Source organism: Glycine soja, chromosome 20 (genome assembly GCF_004193775.1).
Source record: "Glycine soja cultivar W05 chromosome 20, ASM419377v2, whole genome shotgun sequence".
NCBI classification, from domain to species: Eukaryota; Viridiplantae; Streptophyta; class Magnoliopsida; order Fabales; family Fabaceae; genus Glycine; species Glycine soja.
The window spans coordinates 22,312,085-22,329,397 of NC_041021.1; the positions used below are offsets into that span (position 1 = coordinate 22,312,085).

General features: G+C 37.5%; 1 pseudogene; it reads left to right on the plus strand.

The window, feature by feature from the left end:
* The first annotated feature begins 762 nt into the window (after positions 1-762).
* LOC114401917 lies at positions 763-1,590 on the plus strand (annotated as a pseudogene).
* The last annotated feature ends 15,723 nt before the right edge of the window (positions 1,591-17,313 follow it).

Consider the following 17,313-nt stretch of genomic DNA (forward strand, 5'->3'; position numbering starts at 1 on the left):
GTCTTAGAATCCAAGTGTTCCACGACAATTTTATAAAAATCATTTGAGAAACCAAGTGTTCCACGACTATTTTATAAAAATCGTTTGAGAAACTAAGTGTTCCACGACGGTTTTTTAAAACCCGTCTTTGAAATGAATAAAAAAACATTTTCTTGCTCCCAACTCCTCTTCTCCAATTCTCCTTCCCTTCTTCTTTATCCCTAACTCCTCTTCCCATCCATATACCGATGACCCTTTCTTGAACTCTTTCTTGCTCGGCACGAGCGTGATTCTCCTACGACCAGGTGATGTAGTGATCCTCCTCCTTAACGTGTGTCACATAAGCGTCCTCTATTGTACGGATTGGGGCTTCATGGATCTGAGCATGGCGAAGGATGACAACAATGAGGACAATGAAAATGACGATGACGACAACAAGATGATGGCTCTCGAGGACTTCCTCGGCAAGGTCGATGCCATTGACTATGCCAACCGTGACTAGGACCCCGACTACGACAATGATGACATCAAGATGCCAATGCCCCTCACCGAGAGACTCAATAGCAACACCCTCTTCTCCTTCGATCACCTTTCCACGATGTTGGTTTTTGAATGGATAATTTGTGTTATTATTATTTGTGATTAAAGGAGATTGGTATGATTGTAAAAGAGTGTTAAGGTCATATCTGGCATAAGGTAGAGCAGAGGAATGGAGGGACGAGAAATGAGATAGAAAGGGGAAGTGGCACTAGCAAATGAAAATGAGTGCAGAAAAGAAAGGCCATGGCCACGAGTGTGGCTATGGCATTGCCATCCACCACCACCAATAGTCTCAAATTCCTTTGTTACCTCTTTCACTCTCCAATTCAAAATAAAATCCATTTTCCACGTCAAATTGTTTCTAAATTAAATAGTGCAAAGGTCCAAGTTCAGAACCGGTAATTTTCTTTCCGAATCACATAATTCTTTTTGTTTCTTGAAATAGTCTTCACCTTGTATTGTACTTGTAGCGTGTAGGATTGGAGGGGTTACTCTATTCGTTATCAACATTCTAGGAACAATGGCCTTGCATTAGTTTTAGTCCATGATTTTGGGGTTGATAGGTAGTAGGTGTAAATTACATTACTTTTGTTTGGTTCTGCAGTTATTTTGACTATTGAGTGTTGTTTACTTCATTGCAATGACCACTGGAGGAATAATATTTCAGTTCTTGCACAATCCCACCGGGTGTACTCCATCGATCTTATTGGATATGGATATTTAGATAAACCAAATCCTCATCAAATTGGAGACCATTCCTTTTACACTTTTGAGACGTGGGACACTCAACTAAATGAGTTTTGTCTTGATGTTATCAAGGATGAAGCATTCTTTATATGCAATTCTATTGGAGGTCAATTAATAGCTGCTCTAAATTTCTCTTCATCCATTGTTCATGCTATTTCTAAGAATTTGTTCTTTATTTTCTACACTACAAGAGTTGTTGGTCTTCAAGCAGCAGTGTTAGCACCACACATTTGCCAAGGTATTATCCTTCTCAATATATCTTTGTGTATGCTTCATATAAAGAACCAGCCTTGGTATGGAAAACCTTTCATTAGATTATTCTAGAGATTGCTTAAGTAAAAATGAAACAAAAGTTTCTTTATATGAACTTCAAAGATTTCAAGCCTTATCATGCTTTATGTTGTAGGTCAGTTTTTACAATTATGATACATCTCTATGCTTTTCCTTCCTCCCAAATTCATTCTCCCCACTTACTCTTCTAAAACCCTATCTTTTTCCCGCATACACTCAAACCTTTTCTAGTAAAATTATGATCCCAGACTTGTTAACTGTTGGATCATCCTGAATTGTGAACACCACCTTTGGAACTTATTTTTGCACATATCCTCCATTGGGATTTACGCAATAATGTTTGTAGAAAAGAAACGTCCCTCGCACAGAGACAATGAAATTGGGGCTTCAATCCCTTTTTCTTCACTCTAACGCTTGGAAAGCCTAACAAAGCAATAAGAGAAAAAGCTTGAGAAATCTTAGGGAACCACTAGAGATGTTGTTATCGCTGTCGGACTACACACGTGAGCCCCATAGAGGTAAGGGATGAGTTATTTACAGTTGGGGAGTAGGGAGAATATGTATAAAGATCCTTAGAGGATCAATTGGTATAGGTTTTGGGGTGTTTTTGCAATTTTGATTCCATCTTTACAATTATAATTGTGAATTATATATGTTCGTCAGGCCAATTGTCGCCTTGTTGGACCACTGCACTTTTGATATTTGACACTACACACATCAATTGCACTTTATTAAAGAAAGTGAATTGTACTCTAAATAATCTTCTCTTTAGTTATTTATTTTATACAAATTATTGTCTTTGTCTTGTATCTTCCCATGATGATGATCAACATGTTATATATGCATTGTATTAATAAAATAATAAATTAAAGAAAGTTGTAAAGTTAATGCTTAGTAGTAATTTCTTTTTACACAATTTTAATTTAATTGTTGTAGAAACTATTTTTAATTGAAAATAATATAGTTCGATTTAATATATACATGTTTCATACCATGCAAATATTACTATTGTGTGGTGTGTATACGATTCATGGGGTGTGATAAATTGTTATATTAGGATTATGAAATTGTGATTGAGATTGTGTGTTAGAGATAAATTGAGTATGTGTTAAATCGTAAGATACATGTGTATTGAGATATTGTATGCATTGAGTTGTGAACTATGAACTGTACAATCACACAATTGTAAGACCCTTTAAGGGCGAAGAATTAATGCGCAATGAATATTATAATGGGATCTATTGTGGGAACCCGATGAGTTGAATCACTTTGAGGCGCAATGAGCTAAAATGATTTTGGAAACAATTGAGTAGTTGTGTGTATTGCATAGTTCATAGGTAAAGTCTATGTTTGTACCATGTATATATTAATATTGTATGATGTGTATATGACTCTTGAGGTGTGATAACATGTTGCTTTGGGATTATAACATTGTGATTGAGATTGGGTGTATATGATAAGTTGAGTGTGTTTTAAATTGTGAGATGACATGTGTATTAAGATGTTGTGTGCATTGAGTTATGAGCTATGAACTGTACAATTATATGACTCTAAGACCATTTAAGGGTGATGAGTTAATGCATAATGAGTATTGTGATGGGATCCACTGTGGGAACCCAACGAGTTGAATCACTTTCAGGTGCGACGAGTTGAAATTATTTTGAGAACAGTTGACAAGTCATGTGTTTTGTATAGTTGATAGATAGAGTTTGCATGTTAAAATGTTTTTTGGGTTGGACCTGAATCAGGAGGGAGAGGTCCTGATGGACTCTTCAGAGTCTAGGCCTTGGGGGTAAATACACCCGGTTTGAGTGCTCCTTTAAGCCTATGCTAATCCCACATGATTGGAGTATTCTCACAAAACATTGTGTCCCTAACTGGTCTCCCTATGATTTTACCTAGTGAAAGTGACCTAACTTATTTTACTCCTAGGTGCTCGACCAGGTTTTTCACTGACATGCTACCACATTGTATATAAGATTGAGTCTTAGTGTATCTGTTGCATAATGTCTGTGAAATGATAATTGTGACTTGTTACGTGATGGTGGGTAATAAATTGTGTGAGTGTGAGATGTTGTATTGTACTTGAGATTTGTTGTTTTGAACACATGATTAATGCGAAGGAGTGGAATGTGATTTTGTGATTAAATCATTGGGACAAGTGATGTTATGCAATGAGTGGTAATATTATGCGAATTGTGCTAAGTTGAGCTTGTTATACTTATATCATAATGCGTGTGTGTGTGTGTTCTTCGTTATCTCTATTTGTTTAGGAATGTGATGACTCACTCTCTGTGTGTAGTTTGTGTTTAGATCCTGTGATGATTTTGAACCTTGTGTTCGTGGAACCAGATGGTTAGGTGTGTCATACCCTAATTTCATCTGGGGACAATTGTTTGTCAACATACGAATTTTCGCCGGCCAAGTTGAACTGCTTAACATCAATCACTATGCAATCCGTAGGGCTTCGCGACGTTACGGAAAGAAATGAGCAAGATACTCAAAATGGGGGCAACTTTTTGTCAACATAGGGTTTTTTCTAGCCGAGTTGAGTTTCTTAATAATGATCATTGCGCGATCCGTAGGGTTTCGCGATGTTTTGAAAAGAAATGGGCAAGGAATTCAAGGTAGGGGCAAAATGGTCCATTCTGGAACATTCCTTAGCCCTTGGACCCACCTAGGCCCACTGGATAATGTTGGATCAAGTGGCCTCAGAATAATTAAGAAGGGGGGGTTGAATTAATTATGAACGTGTTTTGATTGATTAAAAAATTATCCTTCTTAATGTTACTAGATTCAATTAGGCTTTACTACTAAGTTATGAGAAAGTAAAGAACAAAAACAATAACTTAGACAAAAGTAAAACGGAAATAAAAAGTGCACAGTGGAAAAGTAAAGAGTCTAGGGAAGAAGAAAGAAAACACAAGATTTATACTGGTTCGGCCACAACCCGTGCCTACGTCCAGTCCCCAAGAAACTCACGGTTCTTGAGATTTCCAATAACCTTGTAAAATCCTTTACAAGCAAAGATCCACAAGGGATGCATCCTCCCTTGTTCTCTTTGAACAACCAAGTAGATGTACCCTCTACTTGAAGCGAACCACAAAGGATGTACCCTCCCTTGTGTTCACTATTACAACCAAGAAGCTACCCGCTTCTTACACAGAATTCTCAGACGGTTAGTTCTTTGAATTCAGTGTTTGGGCAAAGAATTCTCAGACGGTTAGTTCTTTGAATTCTTTGTTTGGGGAATCAAAAGAATTCTAAGACGGTTAGTTCTTTGAATTCTTTTGGCAAAAGGGAGAAGGAAAGACTCAAAAGAATTCTCAGATGGTTAGTTCTTTGAATTCTTTTGGCAAGAGGGAGAAGGAAAGAATCAAAAGAATTCTCAGACGGTTAGTTATTTGAATTCTTTTGGTAGGAGGAAGAAGGAATGAAGAAGAAGAATAGCACAAGATTTTGGCCAATGAACTTTTCTTGACAAAGAAAGTATTGAACAAAAACTCTTAGAAAGATGTTGAGAATAATTGAATGAAAATTAGTTTTAGATTGAAAGGAATTTATTATGAAAAATTCATGCCATGGCCACATATTTATAGTCATTTGATGACTCAAGTTAAATTTTGTGACTCTTGGCAATTTCTTTAAAACTAGTCACTTTAAATGTTGCGACTCTTTTGAAAACTAGTGACTTTAAAAGTTGTGACCCTTTTTGAAAACTAGTCACTTCAAAAGTTGTGACTCTTTAAAAATCTTCAGAAACTAGTCACTTTAAGAATTGTGACTTTTGGTAATTTAATTTTCAAAAATAAGTCACTGGTAATCGATTACACATCAACAGATGTGACTCTTCATGTTTAAATTTGAAAATCAAAACGTTTAGAAACACTGGTAATCGATTACAAATGTTGTGTAATCGATTACACAAGTTTGAGAATGTTTTATCAGAAGTTGTGACTCTTGAAATTTGAAATCTCAACGTTCAAAAAAATTGGTAATCGATTACATGCTCATGGTAATTGATTACTGCTTTGTAAATCAGTTTGAAAAGAATGTTGGCTACTGGTAATCGATTACCAGAGAGTAAAACTCTTGGTAAAAGATTTTTCTTTGAAAAATTATTTTCGACAAATTGTGCTATTCAATCTTTTCTTTTGAAAAAATCTTTTTATACTTATCTTGATGCTTTTCTTCAAGTTCTTGTATATCTTGAGTCTTCTCTTGAATCTTCACTTTTAATCTTGAATCTTGATTGAACTACTATTTGATTCTTGATACTTGCTTGACTCTTGATTCTTGACTTGAGTCTTTGGCATCATCAAAATAAGTTTGGAAGCTTTGCTTCCATAGATAACTTAGGGGAGAAGCAACCAACTCGCCTAGGCAAGCTAAGCTCGCTTGGGCGAGTTGGGCGGCAAGCTCCTCCCCTATTTTGGCTATAAAAGGGCGTGGGAGGTTGAAGGGGTTCAACACACTAGGCAAGCATATTTCACTTAAAATTAGTGAAAAGAAGGAGAAAGAAGAAGAAAATCAAGGCCGAGGCATTTCTGTGAGTGATTCCTACACCATTCGTTCATTCTTCATTTGTGCTTGCTTTTAAGGATTTGAATTTTATTTATGGACCCTTAGGGGTCCCCTTTATTGTTTTGTGCATCTTCATTTCCTTCTTCGATCATCAGTGATCTTTTTCTTTGTTTAAAGTGAGTTTCGACCAATCACTCATACCGTAATCTCGTTTAATCACCATTAAAATAAAATTCGACCGATCATTTGTGTTGTAATCTTACTTAATCACCATTTAAATGAATTTCAACCGATCGTTTGTGTTGTAATCTCACTTAATCACTGTTTAAATAAGTTTCGACCGATCATTTGTATCGTAAACTCTTTTCATTAATGTAAAATAAGTTTTAACCGGTTATTAGCGCCGCAAGTTATCTCTAAAAAAAGGATTGAAGATTAATGAGACAAAACCAAATAAAACCAACTCATAAACTTCTTCATTTCATAAATAAAAATCAAGAGATTGTTCAAAGGTCCAACGCCTTTGATGTGCCATTATTTTCTCCTATTTCTTAAACCTTTGTGCACCATTTTAATTACTGATTAGTCTTAATTGTCAAATTAATTAGGCAATTTTATTATTTGGGCTCATTAAGCTAATTTGATGTTTTTAATCTAATTTCAGGAATTAATGAAGCATTGAGCTTAATCCGGATTTTGGTTGTGGACTTAAAGAGGAAAAATAAAGCAACGTTTACCTTAGTTAATTTCTAATTAGGAGATTGCAATTTTATTTTTATGATGTTCAGTGTTTATTTCGTTTTGGGCCAGAATAATGTAATAGGGCCTAATGACTTTGAGTAACCCTTATAAATAGCAGCCTTGGGATTTGTGTAAGGGGGATTCTATTATTCAGAGCATAGTTTTAGGGTTTTACGTTTGGAGCTTGATGTTACTGTTCACATGAATGCATTTTCCAATTTTCTGCTTCTTATTGCAATTTCGTTTCTTGTTCCTTCTTCTGTTTTCATTTATGTTTTATGCTTTTAGCTTCATTTATGTCTCGGCTTCTAGTTTCATTTATGTTTTCTGCTTTTGTTGAAATTATGGAAGGCTAAATTTCTGATGTTGTTTCCTTCTGAGGATGAAGCTTAACTCTCTTCGAGGTTCTGTTTATAATGTAGTTTCCTGGCAGTTTTCCCTTCACGAATTAACCCATATTCGTTAATGTTAATCTATGCACGCTTTGATGTAAGATCCATTGGAGCTTGTAGGCCAAGGATCTTCTTCATCAATGGATTCCTTTGCTTCTTGGAAGATGAATGGCAGCAAAATGAAGAAAGGAAGAGAGAGAGGAGATGCCACTTCAAGGAGAAGATGAGTCTAGAAGAAGCTCACCACCATAGGAGGCCATGGATAAGAGCTTGGAGGAAGAAGGCGATGAATGAAGGGAGAGGGAGAGAAGAGCATGAAATTTTGTGCTCTAAAAGAGCTCTGAAATCTGAAGTTAATATTCAAATGATAAAAGTTGAAAAAAATGCACACACATGACCTCTATTTATAGCCTAAGTGTCACACAAAATTGGAGGGAAATTTGAATTTCAATTCAAATTTCACTTGAATTTGAAATTGAATTTGTGGAGCCAAACTTTGGAGCCAAAATTTCACTAATTATGATTAGTGAATTTTAGTTATGGTTCAGCCCACTAATCCAAGATCAATTACAAGATTCTCCACTAAGGGTGCTTAGGTGTCATGAGGCATGTAAAGCATGAAAGACATGCACAAAGTGTGACTATATGATGTGGCAATGGGGTGTAGTAAGCAAATGCTCACCTCCCCCTCTAAAATTTAATTGAATTGGGCTTCAACCAATTCAATTAAATTTATTTCCAACTACACAAATCAAATATTCACTTAGTGCATGTGAAATTACAAAACTACCCCTAATACAAAAACTAGTCTAGGTGCCCTAAAATACAAGGGTTGAAAAATCCTATATTTCTACGGTACCCTACCTACATTATGGAGCCCTAAATACAAGGCCCAAAAATAATGAAACCTTAATCTAATATGTACAAAGATAAGTGGGCTCATACTTTGCCCATGGGCCCGAAATCTACCCTAAGGCTCATAAGAACCCTAGGGCCTTCTCTTGCATCTTTGGCCCAATCTTCTTGGAGTCTTCTATCCAATGCCCTTGGGGGGTAGGATTGCATCATTCCCTCCCCCTTGAAAAGGATTTGACCTCAAATCCAGAGGTTCTTGAAACTCATGAATTCTTTCCTCAACACCTGTAAAAAGAATACAAATGTATGTATCAGTGATGTTGGGTATGTTAGAGTACGGTAAGGACGGAAAACCCCTTTCCTGGCCATCTTCCCATGAGAGAATATAGTTCCTCACTAACTCAATGAGTGGTGCTACAAGTATAGAAAAATATGGGACAAACCTTTTGTAAAAGTTTGTTAAGATATTAAAGCCCCCAATTTCCCTTATACTTGGTGGAGTAGGCCACTCAGGAATGACCTTTATTCTCTTAGGGTCCATGGGAAGCCCTTGATCACTACTTAAAAAGTTAGGGACAATAATGGAATAAAACGTACCTTTTTCTTTATTTTCATGTTGATTATTCCTACAAAAAATTATGACAAACCTAAGGTGTCCCACATGAGCACCTAGGTTTGCATTGAAACAAAAAATAAGAACAAACCTATCTAATGAGTCCCTATGTACACAAATCATGAAGATGTTAGGTGCATGAGTGATTTTACAAAAGAGTGTTGCACCACTCAACACATTCATCATACCACCTATCATAGGGATTTGGTGCCTAGTAATACCTATTTTAGGCACCAACAAAGCACAAGGATTTAAGCTCTTGCAAACCAAACCCTCATCCAACAACTTCTTTACTTGAGTAATAACCTCAAGCTCAAGAGGTATGGCGGTGCTAAGGGTTGTTTCCCTTGATAGAAGAAGGTAGAAAGATTGTTTAAGAAGGAGTGCTATTTTAATATTACATTTTGTTTCAAAATGATTTTCCTTGTTAACAATCTTCTTGGAGGAATCCTTTTCCTCATTTTCCTTCCCCTTGGCCTTTGAAGACAAGGCCTTATTATCCTTTTTTTTCTTTTGTTTCTCTAGTTTTTCTTCCTCATCCCTCTTATCTTTCATAGTTAGTTGATCTTTGGCCACCTATGAAGATGTTTGAGGATGCAACACAAATTTAGTGCCAAGATGGGTGAGGGTAATTTCATTAGTTAGGCCATTATAAATTATCTTCCTATCAAATTGCCATGGCCTTCCTAAAAGAATATGTCCTGCGTCCATAGGAACTATATCACAATTAACTTCATCCTTATATGTCCCAATGGAGAAAGGTACCTTCACTTGTTGGTTAACTATCATTTCCCCTTGCTCATTGAGCCATTGAAGTTTATAAGGTTTTGGGTGGGGAATGATAGTGAGGTTCAACTTGGAAACTAATCTTGTGCTACAACAATTGCAACAAGATCCACTATCCACAATGAGAGAACAAGTTTTATAAAAAAAATTTCATCTTGTATGAAAGATGTTCTCTCTTTGGGATTGAGATAGATCACAAGATTGACCTCCAAGGAGCCTTCTAACCATTAAAAGGTCACCTTCTTCATAGGGGTAGACTTCCTCACTAGACTCTTCACCCCTTACTTCATCTTCACTTCCACTAGAGGAAGGGCAAGAAGTAGTCTCCTCTTGACTACTATAAATGTCTTGACCCCTCATGATCATGGTTTTCTTTGTGGGGCATTGAGAAGCAATGTGACCTCTCCCAAGACATTTGAAGCATTTAATGTTGCTAGTCCTTTCTTGGGAACTAGTCTTAGGGGTGTATTTCTCTATGGTCTTACCATTATCTTCCTTGGGTTTTGAAGGTGCAGCCCCTAAAATTCCATGGGCTTGGTCCTTCCTTGGATAAGAGTGAGAGCCACAAGATTTTGAAAAAGGCTTTCTTTTAAGTTATTGCTCCACTCGTATACAAAGTTGGACTAGCTCATCTAGGTCCCTATATGGAAGGAGTTCAACCTTGTCCCTCACTTCCATATTAATCCCACTAAGGAACCTAGCTATGCTTGTTCTTTCCTCCTCCCTAACTCTAGCTCTTAAAAGGAGTAGTTCCATTTGTTGTCTATATTCTTCCACACTCATACTCCCTTGTCTAAGCCTTTGGAGCTTGTCCATAAGCTCCCTTTCATAGTAGGAGGGAATGTGCCTCTTCCTAAGGGCACTCTTAAGATCATTCCAATACTCTACTGGAGGATCCCCATGAATCCTTCGTTCCCTAACAAGGGAAGTCCACCAATAGAGGGCATACCCTTGAAAGCTAAGGGTAGCCAATGGAACGTTTCTCTCTTCGCTAATATGATGGCAAGCAAAGAGTTGTTCAACCTTCATTTCTCAATCTAAGTAGGCCTCAACATTATCTTTTCCATAGAAATATGGGAGGCTAATGTTAACCTCTTGAGGCCTTCTATCCTTTTCTCTTCTTTGGGAGTGATGTTTAGTATGTGAACTATGACGCCCTCTATAATAGTCGCTAAGTTCTTCACTTAAACTCTTGCAAGGGTTATGACTACTATAGGAGGCATGTTTTTCTTTTTTCATTTCTTTCATTATTTTTCTTCTTTCTTCCTCTCTTATTTTCTCTCTTTCATCTTGACTTATTTCTTCCACTCTTTTTTTTACCTTTTTCTTTTCTCTCTTGTTTTTCTTTCCACAACTTAAGGGATCTCAACTCATCTAATATCTTATACAAGGGGTCCTTAGGAGTAGAACCCTCGCCATTAACACTAGATGAAGAATGAAGACTCATTTTGGTTCCTAAGTTATGGTTCTTTCTTGTTGGGGGTTTGAAAAAAAAGGTAAAAGAAACTATGGTTGAAACTAGCCAAAATAAACACTAAAAGAGGCGTGAAAGATAAGGTAAAAACTAATTGGTAAAAGGCAAGCTATCTAGGCGGTTTGACAATGAAGGGTAAAGGAAATAAGCTATGAAAGTAAGCAAGAAATTAAAGTGCAAGAAATGCAAACTAGGCGGATCCTAAGAGTGTTTGGATGACCTCATTTAAGGTTCCGAACAAAACACTCACTATCGTAAGGGAAAATTGCCTAAAATTATTACACACAAATGGTAGTACGGTGACCTATTGGAGGCTCCCAACTTACTTCCAATGAAAGGCCTTTTTGTTACAAAATTTGAAAGAAAAACTGTCGCAACCTACCCTTCGGCGGGAGGGCGAACTCGCGGGTGCGTGTTCCAAGAAAGGAATACGGGCGGAGTCGCCACCAACATTTATTTGAGGAAAACATCAGAAAAATAGGAAAAGACGTGATCTACGAACCCTAAGTGAAAAGTTCGGGAGTTGTATTTACGCACAAGGAAGGTATTAGCACCCCACGCGTCCGTCACAAGAGACGACAGCCTTTAATCAAATGTGCAAATATGACTTCAATTTATATTGTTTTTCCCTCTTTACGTTCTTATGTCTTTTTTATGCCTTTTTATGTTTTTATCTTTTTGTGGTCGACAAGGGCATTTCCCTTTGCTCCTACGTATTCCTCAATTGTGATGAGAAAATCAGACCTACGTAGTTCTTTTAGAACTGAATGTTGGTTAAGTTGTTTTTATCCTTTTTTCGAAAGATAGATTTTAATTGCACAAAGGTCATTTAAGGCATTGGACCATTTAAATGATCTTTTGATTTTGAAAGGAGAGAAGCGTTAAGGCATTGGACCATTAACAATCTCTTGGTTTTTTGAAAGGAGAGAAACGTTAAGGCGCTGGACCATTAACGATCTCTTGGGGTGGTCGACAAAAGCGGGGCTTTTGCTCCTACGTATCCTTAATTGCGATGAGGAAATCAGACCTACGTAGTTCTTGCAAAAGGGTGAATCAAGCGATTCTTTTTACTTGGAAGGTAGTCCTTTTAAGGCGTTGGACCTTAAAATGATCCATTTTACTTGGTGAGAAAAACTGAGGTATCGAACCTTAAAATCCTTTTTAGTGATTTTTTGTGGACGAGCTTGACTTTGTGAGTTGATTTTAGCCTTAGTTTCACTTTAGTTATTAGTCAATTCAATTAAGAAAGAGAAATCCCAAAGAGAAACGTCCGATTGATTTTTTTGTTTTATTTTACTAAAAGATATTTTTTTATTATTATATTATTATTTTACCTCTTTTTGGTTTCCAATGTGGTTACGGCATGACCGAACGGTCGGATTTCATTTTAACAGAAATTAACGGATATTACAATTCAAATGATTGGTGTAAATTTATTTTATTTTTTGATTAGGCGAGAAAATGACTTAAGTAAATGACTAAAGAACGTTAAAAGGGGGTACGAAAAGTAAATGAAACAAAAATATGCGAAACAAATGAGGACCACTAAGGGTACATAGAATGAATTGAAAAGTTCGATTTTGGGAACTTACCAGTTGAAGACCGAAGAACGACGAAGAACGAACGGAGAACGTCGAAGAACGGTTGAAAATCTTCGCGAAATCACCCACGGAAACGTTATGGAAGCGCCTCGGCTTGGATTTTCTTCACGGAAACAATTTTTTTCACTAATTTAAAGTGATCTCGAAATACCAGGAGGGCTCAACATGTTTCTCCTTCACTCCTCCCCCTATTTATAGGAAAATAGGGGAGGAGCTTGCCACCCAGCTCGCCCAGGCGAGCTAGGTTGCTTCCTCCAGAAGCAACCGCCTTCTAGAGGAACATCCTGGAAGGCCCAAGTGGACCTGGTTGCTATTTGTACCCCATTTTTACTAAGTACACCCCCTTGCCTTTTTTTGGTGATTCTTTTTTCGTAACGTTACGAAACTTTACGAATTTCGTAACGACACTTGTTTTCTTTCCGTAAGGTTATGGAACCTTACGGGCCATGTAATTACTCCTTTTTTAGCTTTCGAAATGTTACGGAAACTCACGGATTGCGTAACAATACTTCCTTTTGATTTCCGGCATGTTATAGAATTTCACGGATTGCGTAACAATGCTTCCTTTTGATTTTCGGCATGTCTCGGAACTTCACGAATTGCCTAACGATGGGTGCCAAGTACCTCGAAGTGGTCAAACGAAAGTTGCATGCCATCAAACAATGGTCCCCGGACGAAATTAGGATATGACAGGTTCCCTTCTTTACTTGTCTTTTATTGGAGATAAAAGGGAAGTAAAGATAAGACACTAATTTCGTTCCTCTCGGTTGACGAAAGTCGCGGGTGACCATAAGATATCTCCGCATGCAACTGACTCGCTGTCCCTGGATGACAAAGGCGCAGAATTCATCTATGCGCGTTTACCACCCAACTTGCTGCTCTTGAATGATAAAGGTAAAAATGCGGGACCAACTAGTTCCCGCATGTCATCGGGTCCGCTGCCTCTGGATGAAAAAAGGTGCAGAAGACGACGTTAGTCTCTGTGTGCTATCATGCTTTGAGTCTTAGAGATAGCAAAAAAAAGTTTAAACGGATAACCACTCGGGTATCTCCGCATGTCACGTGACTCCAGTGTCAGTATGATAGAAATTGTCTGCGCGGAAGATGACGTAAATCTCCCCGTGTCAATGGGTTGTTAGCCACGATTGACAAAGGGTGCAGAAGACGACGTTAGTCTCTGCGTGCTATCATGCTTTGAGTCTTAGAGATAGCAAAAGAAAGCTTAAACGGATAACCACTCGGGTATCTCCGCATGTCACGTGACTCCAGTGTCAGCATGACAGAAATTGTCTGCGTGGAAGATGACGTAAATCTCCGCGTGTCAACGGGTTGTTGGCCGCGATTGACAAAGGGTGCAGAAGACAACGTTAGTCTCTGCGTGCTATCATGCTTTGAGTCTTAGAGATAGCAAAAGAAAGCTTAAACGGATAACCACTCAGGTATCTCCGCATGTCACGTGACTCAGTGTCAGTATGACAGAAATTGTCTGCGTGGAAGATGACGTAAATCTCCGCGTGTCAACGGGTTGTTGGCCGCGATTGACAAAGGGTGCAGAAGACGACGTTAGTCTCTGCATGCTATCATGCTTTGAGTCTTAGAGATAGCAAAAGAAAGCTTAAACGGATAACCACTCAGGTATCTCCGCATGTCACGTGACTCTAGTGTCAGTATGACAAAAATTGTCTGCGCGGAAGATGACGTAAATCTCTGCGTGTCAACGGGCTTGTTGGCCGCGATTGATAAAGGGTGCAGAAGACGATGTTAGTCTCTGCGTGTTATCATGCTTTGAGTCTTAGAGATATCAAAAGAAAGTTTAAACGGATAACCACTCGGGTATCTCCGCATGTCACGTGACTCTAGTGTCAGTATGACAGAAATTGTGGGGCGGCTGACCAAAGCGAGGCTCTTGCTCCTATGTATCCTCAATGAGGAACTCCGACCTACGTAGTTCTAGATAACTTGTGAGACCAAAAATAGTCTCGGTGTTTTCTTCACTAAAATGCAAACATGCTTTAGTAAAGAGACAAAACTTCCAACTAATCAGAGCAACATATGCTTTTCGGATGAAAAACAATGTGTCTACCGGGGAAGGAGAGTATGCTGATGAAATTTTCTCGTAACCATAAATGAGATTTTGGATGTTTAGAATTTCGCTTCTAAATGACCATTTAGAGGAAACACTGGGTTCAACAAAAATAGAAGAAAATCACTCAAAGTGTATCAATCTCACACAGGTAAGTGTTTCATCCTAATTCTGAACCATAGATATGTCATGACTTGATTTTGAAAATCATTTCCTATCAAATCAAAGATTACATGCGTGATCATGGATCAATAGAACTTTTCTTGGGGAATGGTATTTTTTGGTGGGAACTTTGGCTTTGAGTATTTTTGGCCTTTTCCTTTTCTGTTTTTGTTTAGTGTGAGGCGAACAAGTCACCGACGCACAGGATTTTGGTTGGCAATCAAAGGAAGAGGACCACTTCTGGTCGTGGTTTCCCTTTTTTTTTGTTTACTTGGTAGTAACTTTGTATTTGTTCAGATGTTTTCTGGTCCAAAAGACCTTTCTGCATATTTCTTCTGTTTTCTTTCGATCCTTGATCGGGAATTTTCTTTCCTTTCGTTTTTTTTTTTGCTTTCTCTCAATCTTTGATTGGGAATTTTCTCTTTTTGCTTTCTTCCGATTCTTTGACCGAGAACTTTCTTTTTTTCTTTTCTCTTCTTTTCTTTTTTTGTTTTCTTTTGAGGGAAAGGTTTATGGTGAGTTGGGATTTTGGATGCAACCTTTGACTTGAAATGCGGTAAATGCAGACTTCATATGAAACAATGCAATGTAATGGAAAGTTGTACAATGTTCATGACATTCTTTCCCTATTTTGTGATTTTGATTTTGATTTAATTTTTTTTGGAAAACACAGATTGGCTGTCCTTTTGAAAGAGGTGATAATCCATGCAACCTCATCCTATCTTTTTGCAAATCTCTCCGGGAACTCCCTCAGAGTGTATGTTCTGTTTGATTTAGTCACTTGACCATTTTGGAGTGACGACAATGGAGTCGTTTGATGTTTAACCAATCCATTGAAATTCTCAAGTTTGTCCCCCCCTTTTTTTGTTTAAAAACATCGACGGGTGAGAACTTTTGATCTGCCCCTAGGTTCGCTCGTGGCTCATGCACGGTGCCCCTCATTGCCCCAGTGTAAGGCTTTGAGGTACCAATCGTTGCCTTTTTTTCACAGCCTTGTAGTGAGGAAGAATGAAAGAAGCAGTTGATTCTTGCAAAAAGAATTTTCCAAGCACGAGAAATAGTTCAAGGATTTTTTCAGTTGATGGATTGAGTCAAATGACTCCTATGTAGAAGCAAGATGTTTTGATGTCTTGATTATGCTAAAGGATCAAGTGCTTCAAAGTTTTATTCAAGACAAGAATCCAAGAATCCAAGAAATCAAGATATATGATCAAGTTGATCTCTAGAATCTTAGGAAGAAGTTTCCAAATTGAAAAAGCAAAAGGTTTGGCCAAAGAATTCTATCTAAATCATTTTAATTTGAGATTTACTCTCTGGTAATCGATTACCAGCAGCTGAAGATGTTTATTACAGTCACTAGAAATTTGAATTCAAAATTTATAATGTGCAATTGATTACACATGGATGCTAATTGATTACCAGCAGTTTATTGAATGTTTTAATTCAAATTTCAAAACTTGTAATCGTTTACACAAGTCTTGTAATCGATTACTAGAAGGGATTTTCAGAAAATAATTTCTAAGAGTCACATCTATTCAAATGTTTTATGAATGGCCATCAAAGGTGACTTGGAAACACCAATTTAAAGAGAGTTTTCATTGCCCAAAAAGTTTATCCTCTCAAAAGATTAAGAGAGTTTTTCTGAACTAAAATGTCTTTTCCACTCAAAAAGATTCCTTGGTCAATCACTTGCATATTCACTAAGGAATTTAGATTGATCTTCATTGTACAATCTATCCTTTTTAAGAGAGATTTCTTCTTCTCTTCTTCTTATTTCTGAAAAGGGATTAAGAGACCATGGGTCTCTTGTTGTAGAGGATTCCTGAACACAAGGGAAGGGTTGTCCCTGCGTGGTTCAGACTTTGTAAAAGGAGTTTTACAAAGAGAGTGGAAAATCTCAAGTGGGTTGCTTGAGGACTGGACGTAGGCACGGGAAGTGGTCGAACCAGTATAAATCAAGTTTGCATTCCTCTGTTCCCTTAAACTTCTTTTATTTATTGCTATTTATCTTTTTCTTTAAAGAAGTTTATTTTGAATTGTCTTTTGAGTAATTCATGTTAAGGGTGCATTGTTAATCCAAAAAGAGAGAGTGAAAGTTCAATTGGGGAATAGTCTTTGTATCATAATTCAACCCCCCCTTCTTAAGATAACTGAGGCCATTGGTCTAACATCCTATTCTTGATAACTTACTTCTCTCTAAAAAGACAAACTTCCTGGAATGATAAAATGAGGTCACATGAACGTCTATATTTTTACTTGAAAACACAGTCAATCAAATGCCCTTTTTTATTTTTATTTTAAAACTTATTTTTGCTTTACTTGTCGTTTTACGGAACCCCCACCAAATGTGTAGCACGAGTAATTTCTGATTGAACGGTCTTGGAAGTCAACACTCAGGAGCGCAGGTAAATTTGAGCAAACAAACCAATGGCTTACACTCACATTCCAGTGGAAGTTGAATAAGCAAAGATGTGTTTGTGAAAGGATGAGAGAGACAAGGATGTCAAATTCATCCATTATTTAGC